Source organism: Cloeon dipterum, chromosome 1, assembly GCF_949628265.1.
Source record: "Cloeon dipterum chromosome 1, ieCloDipt1.1, whole genome shotgun sequence".
NCBI lineage: Eukaryota > Metazoa > Arthropoda > Insecta > Ephemeroptera > Baetidae > Cloeon > Cloeon dipterum.
This window is the reverse complement of record NC_088786.1, coordinates 20776622-20799832: the sequence shown is the minus strand read 5'-3', so window position 1 is coordinate 20799832 and position 23211 is coordinate 20776622. Positions and strand designations below refer to the sequence as shown.

Genomic DNA, 23211 nt, shown 5'->3' with positions numbered 1-23211 from the left:
TATGACCGTTGCCCTTTCAACGTTTTGGTATTCAAACATATCCAATTAAAATAATGAGATGGTCCTAAAATTTGAAGCATGTCTGCAAAGCAGATTTCGCTTGAATTTTAACATTTAAAAAACAATGTAGAAAAATATGAAACACTTTACAGAATAATCATTCTCATCAGTCGAGGCGTAATTATGAGAGTTGCTGGCGCAGTTCGGTGAAAAAATAATTACCCAAGTATTTAACCGAATCCCCCTTGTGCTTTTTAAGAAAAGAGATCGTCTTGCTCAGATCTGGTTTTCGGGGGGCTGCCCTTCGGAGGCCGGGGTGGGCGCGGCGGTGGCGCCGCAGCGGTCCGGCGGCCGGCGGGAGCGAGCGGAAGCCGTGCCAAGTCAGTCAGTGCGTCGGAAGGTGCCGAGGCGCGAGCAAGCAGCCTCCGCCGCGTGGTCCAGTGCTGCTGCTACTGCTGCTTGGAATATGCCAACCCCCGACGACAACCCCCTAGAGTAACGAGCCAGAGGAACCGGGGTGCACGGACGCCCCTTGCTGACGCTCCTACCCTTAAACACCGCGGCACCGGCATGACACGCTCGCACGCAGCCACAGGTCAGTTACTAAATTCTTATTATTTTATATATATATTCTGCCTGAAAGTCATAGGTTTAAAATTAAATGAAATGTCTACCGTGTTACTAAAGCTGATGTTTTTTCTTCTAAAAATTTGGTTTCAAATACGCATATGGAGAGGAAGTGTATTAAAATGCTTTAATTAATTTCGCACACCCGAGGCTTAGTAGGGCGCTGCGAAAATATCACGAGTTGGTGTTTTTGTTATTCTCCGAAAATAGCTCCACATAGTATTCTGATTTAATTTCGTGCTTGTTTTCGATAACAGTATTAAATATCTGGAACAGCGGAATTAGCATAAATTTGTTCAAAAAACCGAATTGGTAAATTAAATTATCACGGGTGACGTGATTTGAGCTTTCAGAATATTTTTTAACATTGGTATATAGCTGTTAAAAACTAAATTAGATGGTGTCGATAACAATTTATAGTCAATCAAGCAGAGAGAACAACAGCTAATTATCTGTTTTATTTGAAATGCTGCCAAATGAATAGAAAAAAAACATGAAGATTATTTTTAGACCTGTTTCAGACGGCCTATTAGTTGGTATCCCGCGCACCCATTACCAGGTTTCGCTATTGCGGTACGCTCGCGGGCCTTTTGAAAGAAATTTTTGTGAATACATTTATATGTGTGAAAACGCAAAACCAGTTTCCCCTGGCCATCGCGGCGGCAGGTAATTGAACGCTCGTATCCGAAAGTTAAACTCGGTCAACCCAGCGCAATGAGAGTAATAATTTCGGTTCTTGAACTTTCCTGGCGGAATTCGCTGGGGTCGCAGCCGCATCGCAATCGGAGCGAACCAAGCCAACACAGAAGAATAAAAATTTATTGGCTGCGTCGCGATGATATTCCATATATTGAATTCTTCTCTGCGTCGATGTTGCTCGAGCGGATAATTGTGGTTTCGGCGAAAAAATTGCAACGCTAGACACCAGGATTAAAGAGCTTCCAAGTAGCTCCGCTAATTGGCCTTGAGAGTTAGTAAAATCATATTTTATTGCTGCAAATCAAGTTTATGGCTGGGAATTAACTCATATGGCCATTACTCTATTTTCGGAACTAATTTTGTCTGTGCCATTACTGGAGAACATTGAAAAAATTTTACCTTCGAGTAAAATCTCCTTGAACGTCTAACAACGTTAACTTAATCCTCCTAGCCATTATCTTTTTCTCTTTTAGTGTGCTCCATAATTTCTGCTCGTGCTCTTGAGACATTAAACGAACATAAATTAGTGCAAGAAAAGCTTTGTTTAGATAGTTTACATGCAAATTGCCGCCTCCATAGATGCCAAGACGCACTGATGTCGTTGCAGCGGCGTTTCGGATTCAATTAATTATCGCTCATTAGCAGCAAACGTTTGCCGAAGGCCAATTTTCCTTGCGGCCGGCAAACAATATGGAATATTATTCGCAAGGCTGAAATTATCGCTTATTGTGCGCAGCGAAACAAGAATTCATTGTTGCAACCAGTGTGAATAAATTGAGGCAAGCTGATTGCGAAAATAAATTGCTGCCGGAAATTTTCCGCTCTCCGCCTACTAAATTGTGTTTTTTCCTCCGCTCTTCCCGGGATAAATCAGCCCCGCCGACGTTCCTTCCTCTCTCGCGATGGGACGGGGAGGAATTCTTTAATTTCGGCTCAACTTGCGAGTTTTTACTCTCTGTATATGTTCAGCTGATTTTTTCCAGTCTGCCGAGCTTGAGCAAAATGCAAGCCAAGCTCAAATTCATTTTTATTTGCTATCCATCGCCGAGCACCAGGCGAAATATATATTACATATTTTTTTTTTAATTTCACCAAAACCACAGTGCAGTGGTTTGGAAGGCCAACTATTTCTATTTCTGCACACATCTCTAGGATATATATGGTCCAAATTCTCCTAAATCAGCAGGAATCCGACGATATTAATCAAAATTTCAACACTACTTCATATCTTTGTTCAGGTTGGCCATATATAAAAAAGTGCAAACACCTCTGAACTCGTGTTAAAGGTTTTGTTCAATACTATGTTTAAATTGAGATCTTGTTTTTTGTCATTATGCAATTTTGCAGAGCGCAAAAAATTAGGCTAGAAAGTTAAACCCCTACGTAGTGTTTTAATTTCTTTAAATTAAAACTTTCTTAAAACTTTTTTAATTTAAAACCAAAAGAATAATGATTATCGGGGTTCATAAAGCTAAATCTCTGCTTTCAAGGATCGGATTTCCTCTTAACCTCGTCCCTAATCAGGTAACTAAAGGGGACTGGGAAAGTCAACACTTCAATTTTGGATTCTTTTCGGTCCCTATAATACCACAAAAATATGCAGTTTATGTATTTTTATGCTGGAGTTGAGCGTTTATCACCTTAAAACCCCCCGCTTAAAAAATTAAAGTTTACAAAGAGAGTTCTGAATTTTTTAACAAAATTTCTTCACATACAGAAATATTTTTATATAGGTCAGAAAGCTTTAATAATCGATATCAAAACGTGTTTTAAATGAGGTTTTAATCTCGAGGGCAAAAGCGTCTGTGTGAACAGTTGCTTTGCGTCATAGAGAAATGTATGTGCGCCATTATTTGACGAGGAACGAGTCGGAAAATTGCTTCCGTCTCGTTTTCTCCATCCACACACACTCATACGCGCGTTGCAAACAATTATTGGCCAATTCGCAATTAAATTTTTCTGCACAGAACCCTCTGAATTTGCCTTTCGCCAGACTCGTCACACGGGTTGCGCAAGGATTTTGTTTATTTTCTCACCCAGAGAGCGGGAGAGTGGGAGCGTCGATACTATATTTTAATTCCGCCACGCCAATTGGGATCCCGCGTGGCTTTGATCTTTCGCTGCGGAAAGGAGAGAGAAAAGGCAATTGAGTTCACAGGTTCAAAACGTTTGACTTTTTTATGACACTCCCCACACTCGAATAAATTGAACAGAGATGAGATTTTTTTGGGAAACTATTTTAACACAAAAATCTTTCACGCAAAGTGGATAGCAAAGGCATTTTTTTACTTGAGGAAATAATTTAAAAATTGTGTTTCTAGGAAAAATTGCTTGGTGTTGGATAAAGTTAGCAAGTGTCATGTAAAACAGCTTTTTGCGCTCGCACACATCCCAGCGTCAAATCGATTTACCCTCATTCTGCAGTTTGCATTTTCTGCCAGAGGCGAGAGGTGGCAAATTGTCTCGGAGGATTGCGATTGAGCGACATTTCGCGGTTTCTTTGGTGGCCATCTCACAGCCGCATTCTGAGACCGCAAACTAATTTCGGGCCTCTTATCCGCTTTGTCCGGAGATGCGAAAGAAATCCGAGCCGGCGGCCTGGAAAAGCGAGTCGGCTTTAATTAAAAGCCAGACAAGCCGCTTTCTTAAGCACAACAAAACGTTCTCGACTGTTGCACGCACTATTTTCTAACGCAATTTTTACCTGCCAAGCACTTAAATCGGATTTTTCCACGAATTCAATTACGAAACTTCGCTTGGGCCTGATAATGCGCTCTTTGACATTTATTTTTGTCTCTTCATCCAGATCTGTCTTTCTCTCGAGTTGATTAATTTCCGAGCACAGACTCGTCGTGTTTTCATTTCACGTCCGCCGAGCGAAAATTTTTCCCTCCCGCGAGCAATCAGATAAATTAGAGAGAGGAGCATCAGCTGCGCTGCTTCAGCAGACTTTGAAAGGCGGAGAAGATAGAGACTTGAAAGACGTTTGTATCCAATTTCGACTCCAACTGCGACCTGAACTGAACAGAAAAGAAGCCACCGGTCGGAGGAAGTGAATTTAGAAAACGAGACCGCGGCCGTATCGGGCAAATGCGGATTGGTATACACGCACTTCATTGCGGTGAATGCGGGTCTGCGTGTCGCATGTTTTGACAACTTTTCCACACATGTATATATACGGGAGCAGGCTATCGACTGGGGCGCAGATAGATAAGTTTCCTTGCAAGGACACTGGAAGGGAAAATCAGAGTCGTAAAAATTCCAGTCTTTTTTGATAAACGGTGCTGTTTAGGAAAAACTATTTTATTCCTTTTTGTTGAACGGAGACAAGATTTTAGTCTGTGTTTTACATCAGCAGGAGCCAGCGCTTTTATGATTTGCAGGTAGGATTTACTTATTATTTTTAATTTTACTTATTATTTTTTAATTATGATCGTGATCGATTCTCTATGTACGCGTAATCCCATAGTGATCAGAGCGGCCAACCGATGGTGCCACCGTATACTTACGATTTTAAATCAGCACTCGAATTTCATTTTTGACATTGACAATCGATTCCTGCAGGTTGAACTAGGTTAGGCAGCAAAACCACTCGGTTGGAAACCCGACACAACGTAAAGACAAACGTTAAAAACAATTTATTTTTCGCGTTTTGGTCTAAACTAGCAAAAAGTGCCACAAGAACGTCATACAAATTAGAGAAGTGAGCGTCTATCTGATTGGATGTAAAGCTAGTCTAAGATCGAGACACTAGCGCCACAGTGACAGTAACTCTATGATTAGTAACATTTTTTACTGAGTTCAGACCAAAATCTGCTTAACTAACAGTTTTTACGTTCCACCGATTTTCGGCACACTGTGCTAAATTTTCGATTGGTCGATTTGTCCAAATAATCTATAATCTATTTTCTGACGTTTCTACTGGCGATTAGCTGGACTGATTTTCGTTTTCAGCGCAATCAAAAGACTAATTCCATATGAAGAATGAACAGTGGCAGAATTTAGCCTAAAATATAAGCGAAAATGCCTTAAAATCGTAAGTATACGATGACGTCGTCTATTGTTGCCTTCAAACACTTAAGTGGCTTTCACTTATAGTGAATTTCCTTTTCTTTAGAGTTGTTAAACAAAGCTTGCTTTGAAAATCGTACAAACATAGTTAGTAACTTCAAAGCTTTCTTGTTGACTCATCTGCAAAATTTGTTGCTTTATCTTCCTCATTGTCAGCTTTTTAATTAATTCCATTTTCCTCACTTAACAGCGACAAAAGGATCGGTTTTAATTTGCGGAGATTTTGGATTTATAATCTCGTTGTGCGAGTGACGGAAGATAATGATTGTGATCCGGCAGCGAAACAAGAGACGGTTCTTCCGCCCTTTAATTGTGAGCGTGGGGCCGCAGACCGGAGAACAAAGTCAACCCTGCGCGCTCGAAAAACGCCCCGTCTCATTATCCCCAAATTGTCCCTGCGTACTGTTTTAATCATTTAGGCGCGCACCAAAGTCCGACACGGTGCAGTCGCGGCGGGTAAAGAGTGAAAGCATGTGCGTGCCAAATTGTAAAACAAACGACACACGGCGGCGGCTTTCGCAGGTGCACCTTTTAAATAAACCACGAAAATCGAGCCTGCTGTCTTTAACAGCCAAATAGCAACTTGATCTCCTCAATCGAGAGAGGTATTTTATTACTCTATTAAAATCGTAGCTGTGAACACAAACTTTTTTCGAAGTGCTCGCGCCTTTAAAAATATTATTTTTTGGTTCTCGCTGCCCCGCTCATGGCGCAAAGCCAAACATCGCCTTATCTGAAATTGAAAATCCGCACGCAGCCTTGTTGTTTCATTGCCTTTTTGTAAACAAAAGAGGAAAGGGAGGGAGCAATGGCCGGCAGGGATTATCCTCGCGTTCGCTTTTCGACTGCTGCGTTCGGCCCAATCAATGGTCTAATGTTCGCTTCGTCTACCACGAGACTCTCTATGTCTCTATACACAACAAACACAAAAGAACCGTCTTAATTATCCGCTCCTCCATCGGGCGAATGATGAACTGAGTTTCTATCACAATTTTATTTATTCTACTTGGTTAAATATTAAAAAAAATTAACGTTGAATTGGATTTATTGGCTATTGATGAACTGACAAGAAAATTCTTTAACCAGGAGAGAAATTTACTTAGTAATTTGTAATCTGATAAGCCACACAATGAAGTGATAGGCATTGTTCGTTTGCCAATTGTTTGAGTAATAAATCTTTTCAGATTACGATTTTGGTGGTTCATTCTAAAAACCATCTAAAACAATAAAATTAAATTAATGCTGCAAAACCCCAAAAAGGGCTTGTTGCCAGTACACAAACTGATCCCTAAAAATTCAGTTAAAGCAAAAATTGACTTGGGCCGCACGGTACGTTTTTGAGATATTGGGTGCGAGTTAGCACGACTTTCAAATAGCGACAACTCGCTGTGGCAGCGCCTTTTCCCAGTATCCCAAACAAAAGAGTTGATTTTTTTTATTTTTGCATATGTTCATCGTTGAGCGATTTTTGCAACACGCAAATTTTGCTACAATCCGAAAAGATACTGGGATTGGTCGCTGCCACAGCGAACTGTCTCCCTACTACTTATATTTTTTATTTCACAACAAAGAGTTCCCCCAAAAAATTCATACACAGTTGGATAGATCGCGATGAGAGTACATAGTCGAAATCTGCCAAAAATCATGTTCAAACGCTGTAAGCTTTGGAGAAAATCGGTACATAAAATTTGATTTTTTATTATAGCAAGATCCTGTTTTGATTATTGCACAACGTAGAAAAATTGTTATAAGACCAACAATTTGATCAGCTACTGATTGTAGCCAGCAATTACTAAAGTTTCCAATTTTTGATCTGTATTGTACAGTACAATCCACTTTAAACTTAATTGCTCTTTTGAAAATTTACGCGAAAATTTCATCAAAAGTCAAAAAATCTAATACAAACGATACAAAATTATTCTACTATATCTTGTCAGTAATTTTCACATCTCACTATTGATTTTTTATACTATTCAATATATATTCCGGATTCCTTGAAATAATACAAAAAGATTTCATTTTAGATTAGGCGAAGAGATTGAATTTTTCTTACACATAATATGCGTGCTGTTCTTTCGTTATTATGCCCGTGGGCATCTCGGTCGTCGTTTGCGCCTGGCTAAGATATTAAAAATAAACAAGAGCCGTCCGGCAGGCGCAGAAATAAAGTGAATTTTGGCAAGTGCTGGACGGAGCGCCGAGGGCTTTTTTCTGCGTCTCAATTTGCACATAAAGCGGCCCGTTTGAGGCGTCGAAAGAAAGAAAATCGGTCTCCGCACGCGCCTGGCGTCTAAATGAATGAAACATTCACGGGCAAATTGCGATTCTGTGTATATTCGCCTCGGGCACATTTTCGCTGGCATTCCCCGTTTGTTGTATATTAATTCGTATGCAGATTATGCGAAACATCGGCTGAGAGTGGCGACAGCAGCAGCAGAAACTTTGCATAAATCGACTTGAACGCAAGTGGAGAATTAATTTGTCGAGAATAAGATTTCACTGTTTGTAACTACAATTCTAACCGTGCGAACGAATTTCCAAGGGGAGAATCGGGTCTGTTATGTACAAACATCGTTTTCTTCCCTTTGAACTGCAGTGTGCACTCCGCGGAATAAATCTCCTCTTATGTCGATGTTTATGCTCGATATAAATTTAATTTACTTCGAATTTCCCAGTAGCTGCTTAGCGGCCGGGTAATGGATTAATTATTCATCGGCAGCAGCTGCGAAACAAAATTGTTGTCTAGGCGAGCGGTAGTTAAGATTTGAGGGGCTTAATTGGCGCGTCGAAAATAACTCTCGTTTGCCCATTAACTCGTCTAATTGCACGCTAGGCCTGAGAAGCCAGCAGCTATATATTCAAATTTATTGTAATGAGCGCACTAAAGATCCGAGATAAGACTTGTGGATTGGAAACAAGCTTCGATTTTGACAGCCACATGAAGTTTGGCGAAATAGACAGCCTTCCGTGCTTCGCAGAAATCACGTTTTTCGATAAATGCTTCTGACGCGCGTACTCACTTTATTCCATTTCTTCCCTGCGCTGCTGCCGGGACGTAGCCGAAAGCTAGAGTCGAAACTTTCTTTGTACACCAGTCAGTCACTTAAGCGAGACTTCTTGTCGTCTCGATGCTACGGGTGCGGTTCGATTGTCACGCAAAAAATCACGAAGTTTCTGGAGTGATATACTTCATCCGAAAAGAATTTGTCTTGAAACTCCTCAGAAGGAAAAATACACAACCAGAACGATTTGTCTTGTGTTTTAATTGTGGAAAAAGGATTTATCCAGAGGAAAAAATCAGATTCAATTTTTGTAATCTTAAGAGCAGCAATGTGTAACCGGCCTGCTGACGGGTTAACTTTCAGGTTTGGTGAAGAAATATTTTTTGCAAGGCATACTCCAAATTTTTGAATCAATTTTATTGACAAATTCTGATGAAGATTAATTCCTTTTGGACTAATTTCAGTCATTTCGGAATAATTACGTGCTCCCCTTTTGCTCCTCTTTATAGTGTTTGTGGACTGACGTTCGAGACTAAAAGATTATAATCGGAGGATCGTGTCTTTTCGTGGAAAATGTAAACTATTTTTTGTTTTAAATGTTATAAATATAAAAGCACAGGAAAATTTAATGAACATAATTAATTACAAAATAGTACATTTCGTATGCTATATTTTGGTAATTAATTAGTTCAATAAAAAAACTCTAATGGTAATTTAATATTACTGTTCTTCAAACAAAAAGGTATTTCTCAAATAAGAGCAAAAAATTAAGCCTCGTTGCTCGTTTGCTAATTATGTGACGTTCAAAGGTGTTTCACAAAAACGATTTTCCTCAGAGTACCATTTAGAGCTATAAATAGATTGCACAGAGCACCTTCATTTTACGTCAGCATAATATATGGCGTTAAAAACGAGAAAGCCACATTTGTAACAATGAGGGCTGTAATTAAAGCCGCCGTGTATTCCTATCTATGCGTTCATCCGTTTCGTCACAATGCATAACTCGGTGTTAAGCAAAAGCAGAGATTCCGCGCAGAACGCGAAACGCGAGACATAACTTAATAGCCGGGATGCGGAGACAAAGTTAACTTTTGATCAAAGAGAGATGCGTGCCGAGTCGGCTTTCCGAAAACAGATTAGCAGAACTGGCATGGCCTTTGACCCTTCCGCGGGCAAGGGCAGCTCTCTTGTTCTGCGTCGGCTCGCTTCTTCCGCCACGCGCGGTAATGAGAGCGAATCGAATCAAAACTTTGCCTTCTTTCCCGCCGGCGACCCGAAGAATGCGGCCGAGATTGGATTCCGCACGCCCTGATCCGATTTCCGTACTCGCACCCCTTTGATCTGGCCAATACACGCACCCTCTGCTTGCCAATACCCGCGGCGCCACACTCGAATACATTCCTTGCCGCAACTTTCTTTTTTCCTTCCAATTTTTCCACCCCTTTGAATAGTGCACACAATATTGCTGCCGTCTCCGTCACCGCTGCCGTCAGGCATCGGCCAAAGAGCGTTTCGGGCCGGAGGCGAAAAATAAAAAAGCCTCGGCGTAAGTTCTGCACGTTAATTTAATGGGTCTGAGACGCATTCCAACAAGTTCTCCGAAAATTAAGCCAAACTGCTTCCCCGGCGACGTTACGAAGGCAAAGTTTGCCGCTTATCCACCCATTCATTTTTATTCCACCGCCAGAGTTGAAAAGAACTGCTTGCTCAAAACGGCTTCTCACCTATTCACTTCTTCCCTTCCGGCGTGCGCCCCGACAAACACGAGGGGTGCTTCTGGTTGAGCTTTTGCCATTTGGTATTTTCGGCTTCAATGAAACCTCTCGGCTAAACGGCGTCAAGCGAAACCAAATTTGAGCGAACATGTGCTTTTAGCAACAATTTGCTTCTAAAACTACTTCCTTGGTATCCTATTGTTACATTCCCTACTTCAATAAAGGGAATTCAAGGTTTCTCCTAAATGGACTTTAACCATGCAAATGGTTAGTTTAAACAAGTCGTTAATTACACTCTATCAATTGTTTGAGAAATCTGGCAAAAAATCCGACTCTACAAATGAAATAATCAAAATAGGACCGACTAGCTGGAACGCGCACCATTTAATCCAAAAATTATGTTATTATATTTTGCTACCATTTTATAAACACTGTTTGATAATAGTTGACAATTTGCCACAGTCCGATACATATATATTTCCCGTTATTTATGATTCGTTAGATCCACACCTGTTTGTTAAAGAACAAATTTCAAAGTGCCATAATTTGCTTAATTTCTTAAAATGTGGTTCGTTTCAAACATAAGCAGCACCAAGAACACATTTTTCTGCAAATCGTTAAAAACAGGTTTGTCTACACCGGCAGAGTTGATTGGATATTAAAAGAGTATCTTTCATGTTTTTATAGGTCTGGATCGATTTTTAGCTGAAAACACCATATTGCGAGTGAGATTATTTGTGTCAGCACACCTGACTGAGCACACCGGAGTGGTTAATTTGATTGAACGTGATGTGTGCGTGTTCGGTGATCGGTAATAATTATAAATCGACCTATGCGGAGTTCTTCCTTATGTTGAGGAAGAAAATCAATGCAGCCAGATGACGATCTCACCAACAACACAAACGACCCGGCTTCGGTCATTTATTCGAGCCAACTCGCAGCTGCGGTGGACAATAAACAAAAAGACGTGCTTTTTCCGTTTGTATTCCCCGGTGAGGTGGGAAAAAATAGACCAATTGATAATAACGCGTTCGCGGGCTCGGCAACATAAATTCACGGCCATCGATTGCGCGTGAAATGTGTGCTCACGACTGCGCTGCGAATGGCAAAAAGCTGTGCGACAGGCACGCATGAATAAATCTCCGCGGTTTTGTCGCTCTCCCATATCAAAATATACACACACCCGCATTTGTCTTAAATTCACACGCACGTACATTTCTAAACGAGATATATGTATCTGGCGGGAACGATTTAGCGTGTGCGCCAATTCCTCGTCAAAATTGAATCGCCTGCTCTCATCTGGTCGAACGACGTCCAATGCGTCCCCCCTAAAGCAATTTTCGACGACCGTCAATTAAAAGCACAATCTCCTGTGTGATGGCACTGCTGGCTACAATGTCCGTGCAGCGTGCTCTAATTTTACAGTGCAGCCATGAGTGAGCCGCAATAATCGCACTCATGATGGACTGGCAAAACAGGGTGTCGTTTGCAATTTTCGTTATACGTTCTCTCCTCGGAAAATATCTGCCAGAGAGCTGTAGCTATATAGGGACACGTTACATCAATCAAAAAGATTTTCCAGTGATAAATTTTCTTTTTCTAAAAAGGACGTGAAATGTATTATTAAGTTACCGTCAAACTGCTTTCAATTTTTTTATGATATTAGTAAATTTAAAAATAATTAAACCAGACAATCAAAAAATGTAGGACCTATTAATGATGAAGAAATGCCACGGTTTGGAAAAAAAATTTGGAATGAGGTCAAGCGAAACATCTTATAAAATGATTGGCGTTCTCTATTTTTTTCCGAGAAATTCCACTTTAAAATTTGAAAACAAATACGAACTTTTGATAATTTTCTTGTTAAGCATGTTTCGTAAACTCCAAATAATCTTGGGTCCTTAGCTCGAAATTGCTAAAATTGCATACCGCGGTAGACTCATCCCGACCTCCTCAAACCCGCAAAAGGGTTTAGGGGGTTGCTTACCCTCCACCCACAAATTGCAATTATTACAACTTTTATAACGCTGTGATTTTGCATTATTACGAATAAAATTTGAAAATAATATAACACACTGTTTTAATTTTGAAAGAGGGGATGGGATTGGTTATTAAAAATTTGTTCTGGACAACAAAATCAAAAATCAATTTTGAGAAAGGAAACTATACACATGACTCTACTCAGCAATGATTAGTCAATAGTTTTCATCGGCTGGTGGTTATAAATTCCCGGTGACGTTGATCTTTTAGCAGATAAAATACTGCTGATGACGCCTAAGGGACCGAAAAATGGGTTGTCCTCTAGGACGTGCGAAATATTTTTTCTCTTTAGAGTTCACTGAAAGCCGCCTATCTTTAAATCAGTCCCGCGCAGGGTTGCTTTTCTTCCAATAACTATCCCTTCAATTTAAAATCATGCTGTGGAATTTTTGGAAATAAATTATATATGAACACCAAGCTGGAAAATTAACTCAATTTTCTAAACGGATCAACGTGTATCGTTCCAGCAAGTTGAGTTTGCTTTAATTGAACTAAACGCGAGAAGCGCCAATTGAAATTTTCAGCGAGCTTGCAGCTTTTCCGGCCTGCTGCGCGATTTCCACTCGACTGACTTTGTCCGCGGACGATGCTAATGGCATTTCAAATTCTCTCGCTCGCGTCGGAATTTGATCGTGCGGCGTAATCACCAAATCAGTCTCGGCTCATTTGCATGCCTCCGACACACTCGTCCTCAGAAAAACTTTGCTGCTTTTGGTGTCCACAGCAGTTGCTGTGTTTATTAGTTGGCTCTTGCCGTTGTTATTTCTAAAATGTGCCACCGACGTGATTAATTGTTGTTGGCACCGTAATCAAAGCTCTATTTTTAATAGAGTCTCACCTTGTTTTGCTCTTTCGGATTCGTTCATGCCCGCAGAGTAAGAAAAGAACCCCTTTGTGTCCTTTCTTTTTATTAGGTACGCTTGAGAAGACAAACTTTTGACAAAAATTCGCCTACCACCTTTCTCCTGCTCCGTATAAAAGTTTTACTTTTGCTGGGAAAGCACTGCTCCTCTGAACACATCCAAGCGATGCATATGCTGAATTTGTCTTGCAACTAGAAATGTTGGCCACATTTTTTTCTAACAATTGATTCGATTGCGAGCATCCTTAGACAGACAAAACGAGTAAAAAACGCGTTTCCTCAATTTAAAAGTTGCTCCGGATTACACAAAAAAGCCCGTCATTATACCGCGAACAAGGAGAAAAATGAGAGGCGGCAAATTTATGCGGAGAAAAGACGGATGCCGCTGCCTCGATATCGGAATTTGAATCAAATTTTCGTTGGCGCGTGGGAAAAGGAGCATGCAGATGCAAATGAAGACGCAGAGCTGGCTGCGCGGCCGACGCCTCTCGTGACCGTCCGGACTTAATGTCGACCGATAAATTTGCGGGCAAAACAGGAAGAGTCTGTCGGCGCGTTTGCATGAATCACGACGCGCGCATTTCGCCAGCCGCTCGTGACTTTATTATCTCGCGCTTCACCTTGGAAAACCAACAATCATTTTCATTGTTGTTGCGGTGGTGGTGGTCCTTACTAAATTGTCGGCTTTGAACAAAACAATACGAACAACCAATTTGCTTTAATAGGCTCACAGCCGGTGTTTTTTGCACTCGTATTGCCGGCAAAAGAGATAGCTTGTATGGTGGCTGCCGAAAGGTGGCGCTCTCTCCTACCCTGGCTGCCTGAGTATATCCGTGTTAACCTGATAAGGAATTATTCTAAACTCGACGATCAACGTGTGCGGTAGCAGCAAATATTGCTCCCTCGGCCGCACATTTTAGGAGTTCGTTAACCTTGAGCACATAGCTCCCTTTGTAAGTGATTATCTCTGTGAACAATATTACTATTTGTGGCTTGTGAATTTAGTTAGTTATAATGACGTGTATGTATTACAGTACGAACCCTATAATTGACGAATAATTGAACTACCTTGCTTGTGTATTGCCAATCTCTGACAACTCCCTTTTAGGGGTAAGCTTATGTTATTATATATTGTGTTGTGCTATATTAATTGAGTTATTATTTTATTCTTGTCATTTTTATATATTATATTTTAATAATGGACAATGGCCTTTTGCCTTTTTAATGTGTTTAGTTTTAACATTCTTTTCTATGCATTTATGGAATTTATTATATTATTTCAGACTAAATTACGGCAAATACAATAAAGGCATTGCAACAATTTGTGGGGTTTGACTTATCTCGACCATTCCCCATACTTGTATATTTCCATAAAAGTGGAAGAAGACAACTCCCGCAAATAGGCAATGTTTTGTAATGCATATGCGGGCTTTTATCGCTTTAATACTCTTGTTTTTTCTTTCCAAGGTCAAATACAATAAAATAAATTAAATATATGAAAATATCAAAGCAAGAAAGGGCGAAAAAATGCTAAAACGATCTATTACAAAGTAATATCATGCAGCACTGAGCTGCAAATAACATTATACTCTCACTGATCACTGTCACTGTTCACTTGCCACAGGTGCTTTATGTAGAGGGAGGGAAATTCAGCTACGGTGCAGTCCTTGAGCTCTGGTGGCAGATCGTTCCGCGGCTGTACCACTCTAAAAGGAAAAAGTATGCTGGCCGAAAACACTACGCGCTTGTGGCAACTGCGGACACACTGGAATTAACCGATTTTGTGGGAAATTTTAATTGAATTATCGAACCAGATCTGATAAGAGATGAAATATAGAGAACGAAAGTGGGGAGCATTATACATTTTAATGCTGCGTTGGCTGAATTTTCAATTCGATCATCCTCACTTTTGCTTCCCATTAGCATACAAATTGCCGAGATCGTTATCTCTAGGAAGGTCTAACTTGAAGTTGCAGAACAAATTTCAGATCTTCTAGTTCATCATTATGTATGGAACAAACTTTTTGCAGCATCCTCTCGAGAATCGTTAATTCCTCTTTTAAATTGCAAATTCAGCATAAAAAGTGGATTTCTGAACAGCGCACACTTCAGTTTCAAGATGCTTATTGTCACTTTCTGTTCCGACAAATTAGCTCAATTTGACACAGTCCTTCGGAATGGTTTTTGCGCCATCTGGCTCTCTTCAAATCCTGCGCCTCGCATCGGTGCTGACAAGTCTTCGTCACGCGCAAGAGAACACGAACCAGCGATCCGTCTCTTTATGCAAAAATCCGCTGGAAACGATGATGAATCACTCTCCGAATCTCCAACAACGCACTGGATCTTTTTAATTAACTACATTTGGCGCCACTTCATGAGGGGTGGAGAGTAAAGGGAATAAACTTATGTGGCTAGACACGCATTCTGAGAGACCGCAGCAATGTTAAATGCGCGCTGGATAAAAAGGGGCCGAAACGTGCTGGCGTACGTCCAAGGCAAAAGCTAGCATCTCGACGGACGGATTGTATCTCTCTCTCGCCGCGTTCTCGCGCCTCTGGCCAAATATCTAATTAACCCCGGCTGCAAAACGTCGCATCTGATGCGCAACTTTGTCCTAGATAACAATACAGACACCAACGCGTGCTGAAAAAGAAGACTCAACTTTATTAGACCCCTAAGACAAGGGCTGCAAGTTAACTTCGCAACGGCCGAATTATGCTGCAAACTCGATTTTTAGCCAACCTTCCTGCTTACAAAACGGCAATTAAGGGTGATTTGCATTGCGCGTGTGTTCGCTGGAAAGTTTCTTCTTTAAATAGCATTATTCAAAGCAAGTAGTTTATTCAGGGTTTGCACAGGTTTCTCTACGTTGCTCTGCAAATGCTGTGAGGCAAATAATTATTTGTATTTTCAATTTCAGAATGGTGTGGTTTCAATACAAAAAATGGTTATTTTTTTCTGGAAAAAACACTGTATATTATCCACCATTTTGACAAATCCCAGAGTTTTTTTTGCAGAGAGTTATAGAATGTGTAAACAACCCATACATTCGTAATCCGATTTGCGTCCTTTGTTGTCGAAAGCAGCTTGCAATAATATACCAACGAAGACGCTCTGCGAATGCAAATATTGATATCTTTGTGACTGTCAAAGGCGATTTACTTTATATTCATATCTATGAATTAAAAGTGCTCTCGTCGAGAGGAAAACTTTACTCAGCCGCTTTATTTTCATCTCTCTTCAAGGATCTCCACTTGGCGGAGCAACGATGATATCATTTGGAGAGTCTTTCTCGATCGCGGATTATTAAATGTCGTCGCATAGCATTTCAACGGACCTTGCTCCTTCAACGACTCTTCTCGTTTGCGCCCCGCGGCGAAGAAAGGAAGGGTTGGGGGTTGGGGGAGGAAGGAAAAATTAGCTCAAGGATTACCAGCGCTCTTAATGGTGTGTTGAATTTTAATTTTCCTGAGTGTATGTGTCTGTCAAGTGTTCATTAAGGGCTTTGTTCGGGCCGTTTTAGCCTCGCTTTTGTTTCGTCGAGCACAAACTTTGCTCGTTTCCTGACAACAAAGACGAAACGACGCAAAATCAGACTCGGTCGGGATGCTGATGGCGTGCGTTTAATTAAGATTTTGAGAAATTTAGCCGAGCGGCTGATTTTTTTTAATTTTAATTTTAATTCGATCACATGAACATGAATAATTCAATTTTCGCCGGGAGAAGAGCACAACCGAGACGAACTGCTTCTTGAGCCCAATCATCTCGGAGCCGTTTTTCTTATTCTGAAAAACGTCTTGACTTGGCAGTTTTGCGTGCCCTGCGAGCAGCAGCGCGCGCACACAATTTCAAATTAAGGAACACGCTGAAGTGATGAATTATCGCGCGCGTGTGCTCAGCGGGCGTATGTCGTTCATTTCTGTATTAAATTCACACCAAACGATAAAAAATATCTCGGAACAAAATTCCAATATTTCTCCCCGTAGACAGCTCATTTTTTATTTGCAAAAATTATGTCTTGAAAATTACTAAATTCGAGGTTCTTATTTGAATTGCATTCAAGATAGTGCAAGTGCAACCCAAAAGTTTAAATAATTTGTATGTGATTGCGTGTGCAAATGAGAGCAATTTTTGCTTATTTTTTCTTTTTAAAAAAGAGTGCTGTTAGCAAATTAAAATTTACAAAAAAAATCTCATTTTAACACGTCTAGATATTATATTCTACCAAAAGATCTTTTTAAAATTAGCTTTATAGTCACGAACGTGTTTTTTTATTTTGTATTGCATTCGATAAAATGCTTTCAAAATACTGCAATGTTTGCAAGCCGTGTCCATTTGTGTGTAAACTCTTTTGGCCCTCCGCCTAGACAAACACAAGTGTCGCGCGCACGTTTATTAACTCTATAAACTCTAAAAATAGCTCTCAGTCTTTGCTCCACATTTTAGCCTCCTTCTCTCTCTGTAATGTCCAGAAAAGCGTTTTCTGTTCTTTTCGCTGTGGTCAAATTAATTCAGCCACGTCGGCGGTCCATTAGGGGCTGTTCCGTTTTTGTCGCAATTCCAGCAGCCTATATTTTTGGCTCACGTCTCCAGATCAGGCGACAATAAAGCTAGCGACTGCAGCCGCTGCGTCAAAGGCACGATTGGCCGCCTAAAGCCCGGACTGCAAATCGAAAAGGGAAACACTTGTTTCCCCTCCCAGTGAGTGAGTGAGCCTTGTTGTTGACACTTCTAACAAATCCGCGGCAGCAGAACGTAAGCTTCAGAAGGAAAATAAACTTCTTGCTTTTCAAATTGTCACAATAATGTTTCCTTTTCCGTCGAGTTGAGCATTTTGGGAAAATGCTAACCCTGGAAAAGACGAAAAATGTATCTCTCTATTTTTATAATGAGTTGTAAAATGTGTTAAACTCGTAGAACTGATCTCTATTGGTCGCACTAACAGTTTTCGGAATTTTAGCTTGTTTTGGTTTGATTAATTGATCCCTGCGTGGCTCTAGTTAATTCAAGAAAACTGTTAACCGGTACCACAGCTACATCACCCCACGACGGAAATATCCAATTTCTCAGAAAAGTCGTATCATTGATTTTATTATCCGAAAACTTTCGTAAAGGCTCTTTATTTTTTGTGAAAAATGCTAAGCAAATTTCCTAGAAAAATAGAAAGTTTTTATTCAATTTTTGCTAGTGGTTTTTCTGGCCTTGATTTATGAAAAAAGAGCAAAACTTGTGGTCACGTGGGAAAGCCTTTGAGTTTGTATTTACCGACACGTGTTACGCGGCAAAGGAAATAACAACAAATCATCAATCCCTCGCTCTGTTACTAAGTGAGACAAGTTCGAACTTTACGCTTAAACCAGCGACTTGATTGTGAAACGCACGGAATCAAAATAATTCTCACGCGTTCAGCACCCACCCCTTCTCTCCTCCCACGCCACCCCATCGATTCTCTCTCTCTCTCTCTCTCTCTCTCTCTCTCTCTCTCTCTCTCTCTCTCTCTCTCCACACACACACGTCTTGAAACTTGTGACGTCACCAAGTCGTCTCTGGGTCGGCGTTAAGTCGATGCTTAATTAAAAAGCTGCAGGGGTGGGCACCACACTTAATTTACAACCAGCAGGCCGATTCGCACCCCTCTCGGAAGTCCAAATTAAATCTCGGGGGATGCAAAGCGCGTGGGCGGCAACAAGCGTGAGCTTGTGTGTGTCTCGGCGGGCTTTGGAGTCAAAGGCCAAAAGAGCAAAAGTGCTGAGGTGGGGCTTTTGCGTAATGCTATTGCATAATTTATCGCACACCAAGCTGTTTTCCGCTGCTCAGATATTTCGTCCCAAGGGCTAAACATTACATAAATATCAAAAGCAACGAGTCTGCTATTTTAAGTTAGTGTTTATTTGCGATTGAACATGCACGAAAATTTTCGGGGAAATCGATCGCAGAACTTGCTCTTTGCACAAAAATTGCTTTGGAATGCCTTTTTTGCTCTGAAAATACAATTTGCAAGCAATCTAGTAAAACACTGGGAACTCTCAAGCTGCGGTGCTCCGGAATCGAGCCGTTTTTATTGTTTAGTGGTGTATTCCACAGTCTTCCGTATAGAAAATGCGGCGATGAATTCGGACGAACAAATGGGATAAGAATGGAGCGAAATTTTATTTGGTAGGCAAGAGAATGGCTGAGTGCGGCTTTTACGCTCTCACTACTTCCTTTTCGGCCGTAAATTGGCGGAAGTGCGTCAGGAGGGTGCAAGCGAAAGGCGGGAATTCTACATTTCCCAGGCGTCCGCATTTGCATGCAGCAGGTTGCAAAAGAATGCGCGCTGGAAAATACAATGTATGCAAATAATACTATGTATTTTATGGGGATGCCAAGGCCGATTCATTCGCGAGCTCACAAAGCCCGGCGATAATAAAATAGCCATGCTCGGGCAGAAAGCAATCAACGGATGAATCCGCGATTTACGACCTCGTCATCCCCCAACGGAACTCGATCTCGTGTGCTTCAGAACGACAAAAGGCGCCGTCGTTTAATTATTCTTTCAGGGCACGCACCACTGATATGCACACTTTGACTTTTCGGTCGCTTTATTAAAAAAGAAAGGAAAAGAATTAATTCCTCTGTGGCATGCTCGAAATTTCCAACAATTAAAAATTACACTTTCTGCATCTAAATCTCAAGATAATTGAGTCTTGTCTTTCAACTTGGGCACAATTAAAGTTCGGTCAAAGTGCAGAAAAGCTCTAGCAGCACGGATTAATTGCCATTTTTCCCTTTTCCAGCACGTGCCTTCAAAGCGACGAAATGCTGCGATTTTCGCACATTTGCATGCTAATTAGCAGCTGGGCCGAATTCACAGGGAAAGACGAACGAGGACACGTGCCCTCGTCGGCAGCTAATTAGCGCCGGGAATAGAAAAGAAAGGTTGGCCTGGGGGTTGCATGGACCTTGATTGCCGCAGCGCATTGTTCTCTTCCCATCCCGGCAATTGGCCACCAGAGCGCAACAAAACGACATGCGACTTTAACAATTGGAGCTGTTGTTCGAGAGGCAATTCAAGTCGATAGCGTTAAATATTAAGTTGTTTATTCCGACTCAATAAAATCGTTATATGGAGATGAATGCCAGAAAATTATTTTGTTTATTTATTTTTTAACTAAAGGTTTCGGTAGATGTTTGCATATAGGGTCATGTAAGTAAACGTTGCACTATTCATTTTTTGAGTAGAAGAGCTAAAATTTTCGTCATTTTATGCAATATATTGCTATTTATTTTAAGAATATTACGATCATCTAGAACAAGGATTTTTTTATAAATTTCTGAGACAACTTAAATCATCTATACAATCGATCATTTCGACACGAAAACAAATCAATAAAAAAATGCTCTGCATTTATTAGCAAAATTAAACAGATGTGAGCAGTTTCAAAAAAGTATTGCTGGATGGCTCGCTGGATCCCTTGCTGGAAAAGGGACAGGGTCATTCCAGCAGATATTGGGGGCTTGTCCGGGATGGCAGCTGGAGGAAGAGAGTGAACCATAAAATTTAATGTTTTTGGGAAAGCGCAACAAATATATGCCAAATATGTCACAACGAAGTACGCCACCGAAAGAAAATGTACACTTCAAACAACGAGATAGATAAACCTCCAAAGTGTATTCAGGCGCAGCAGCTTCAATTTCCAGTTGGGAGCTTCAGTAACAGCTGCAGTACATTTCCTCAAAAATATTATAAACGTATCCTTCTTTTTCACCAGTGAAATTTCAATTAATTTTCCAACCGTGTCACAACAATTTATATATTAAAAATTAATACAATTTAAAGATTAGCTGAAGTTTATAAATAAAAACAACTCGATTTTATGACATTTTCTTGCTCTATTATAACATGGAATTGATTTTCCTAAATTGTTCCAATAAAATAATAATATTATTGCTGATGTAAAACAAGTTTTTTTTTGCCAAAAAATATCAAAAACAGTTTTTTGGATCAGAAAATCTCAACTAGGATGCTAGTCTCCTGAACATAAGGGACCAGATTTCAGCAATATAACCCAAAAAATCGGTTGATCACAAATCACGATCTCTGTAGTTTTAAAAGGTCTTGGATGATATTAAGTTTTGTTCAAAGGGACCAAAATAAAACGATTTGTGCTCGTTGCATGGTCCCGTAACAATTGGAAGTGTGGAAAAAGCAATCGATCGTCTTCATTTGACAGATCGTTTGGTACTCAACATTAATTTTCGGTAACAAATGATCGTTTTCCGCTTGCACACGCCTGTCATCAGGAAATTTCGCTCTCTCATAGTTGTTGGCGACCGGCACTCAATTGGACGCTGATTGAATTAAAATGCAAATATCATGCAAGAATCACGGAGCAGGGAAAGCGGCTCTGAAAAGCTAATCTGCGCACACGAGCATGTGAGTGAGCCGCAGCTTCATTTCGCAGTATGATAAAAAAAAAACCAAGCGTTGATCCCCAGCTTTGCAGCGGCTGATGCAACCTTTTGGAAAAGATTTCAGCTGAGCTTGCACAATGAACTTGTAATGAATGCAGAAAATATGAATAAATGTTCAGAGATTTATTGCGGAGACCACAACCCGCAGTGAAATGCTCGAGAGCTACGTTTCGCGATTGTTAAACCCTGGAGACCTGCTGGGAGCTGACTCTGCGCGCAACGTTTTTGGCAATGTTTTAAGCCTTTAAAGTTCACTTGGCAACGAGCGAAATTCGCAGAGTGCAAAACATCGCCATTTTCATCACACTGTTGAAAGTAAATATTTATTTCAATTAAAGTTTTGACATTCAAAAATTAGCCGACGGTGGATGAGCATTTTACCAATTTAATAGTCTGGAGACCATTTCACTCGCATTTCTACAACGTTAAAAATCCTTTCATTTTTGCGTAGTTTTACCGGCATGTTCTCATTTTACGCTCGAATTGTTTTGTTTGTGGCTGCTTTATGCAGGGAGAGGTATATATTCATTTCTGATTTGACTGCTCCGAGCTGGGTCGCTGAAAATCGAACCCGCTTTTATGTGAGTGAGCAAAAAGCTCCGCGTATCGCTCTCCAGCACGCGCCCAAGCAAATGTTTCACAATCAATCCCTGACGCAGACAAGTTGAATTATGCCATTTTTCTCTGTCAAGGAGGATATAAAAATTTAATTATAAATTTTTACTGCTCTCGTTAGCAATTACTCTATAAATCAATTCTCTGCCTTTCATGAATAAAAAATAGAGGCCTTGGAAGTCCTTGGAATAAATGTTCAGTATTTTTTCTTTTTCACTGGACGTGGTTCTGGCAGACTGCACGAAAATATTTGGTATTTTCCTGTAATGTGTTCCTCTATTCCAAATTTATTTTTGTCAATAATTCAACCTGCAAAATTATATTAATTGGCTAGACGCAACCTCAAAATCAATTTTCCGTTGACCACATTCCATACGTTTCCCTTGGTCAATATATTTCCCACGGTTCAATCAATTCAATTAAATGAAAGGCCCAACATACGCATTATTGCACTGCCCGCAGCCAAATGCGTAAAAATATGTCCTATATATAGGTGATTTTCCCGACATTCGTTCACAGCTAATGGCCTTCGGGAAAATCGCACACCGGGACGTCAAACATCAGGAACCTGTTGCTTCTGCTTTTTTAGATTCAAAGCAAAACCATAATATCCAATTAATTGCATTGGCTTGATGGAGAATCACTGTGACGGAAACAGAATGAAAGAACGCAGAAATTAATATCTGTGTAGAAAATATCATAGACTGTATATACTTCTTGGACAAAATTCACAAGTCCTTAAAAATATGTGCTCTTCTAGCGTTTGAGTTTTTACGCATCTCCCAAATCCTTGTGTTTGATAGGAACGAGAGAGGACAACTTTTTGAAAGGTCAATAAACCTAAAACTCAAGGTTAAAAAGCAAGCAGCGTACCACTTTGTCACTGGCTAGGTTTGATCATAACAGTGATAAAATTATAATTTCAGATGCCTACTACAAACCAGTTTTCTGGTCGGCGAGTGAGATGAGTGTTATTAATTCAAATTAGTGCGAAAGCCATGATATTTGAGGTCATAAGGGATCGGACGCGCGGGCAGAAATTTATTATCATTTTATTGGCACGATCGCCGTCAAATATTTGCAGGAAGCCATTTTCGTTTTATCCAATTACGTTGTTGCTTGGGAA

At 40.5% G+C, this 23211-nt stretch overlaps 1 protein-coding gene across 1 annotated transcript in view; it reads left to right on the top strand.

The window, feature by feature from the left end:
- Positions 1 to 375: 375 nt before the first annotated feature.
- The window catches only part of FMRFaR (FMRFamide Receptor), a 35492-nt gene continuing 12656 nt past the window's right edge, over positions 376 to 23211 (top strand). Inside the window, exon 1 of the mRNA XM_065483068.1 lies at positions 376 to 595. The gene's annotated coding sequence lies outside the window, so the exon portion shown is untranslated. The remainder of the gene's footprint in view (positions 596 to 23211) is intronic.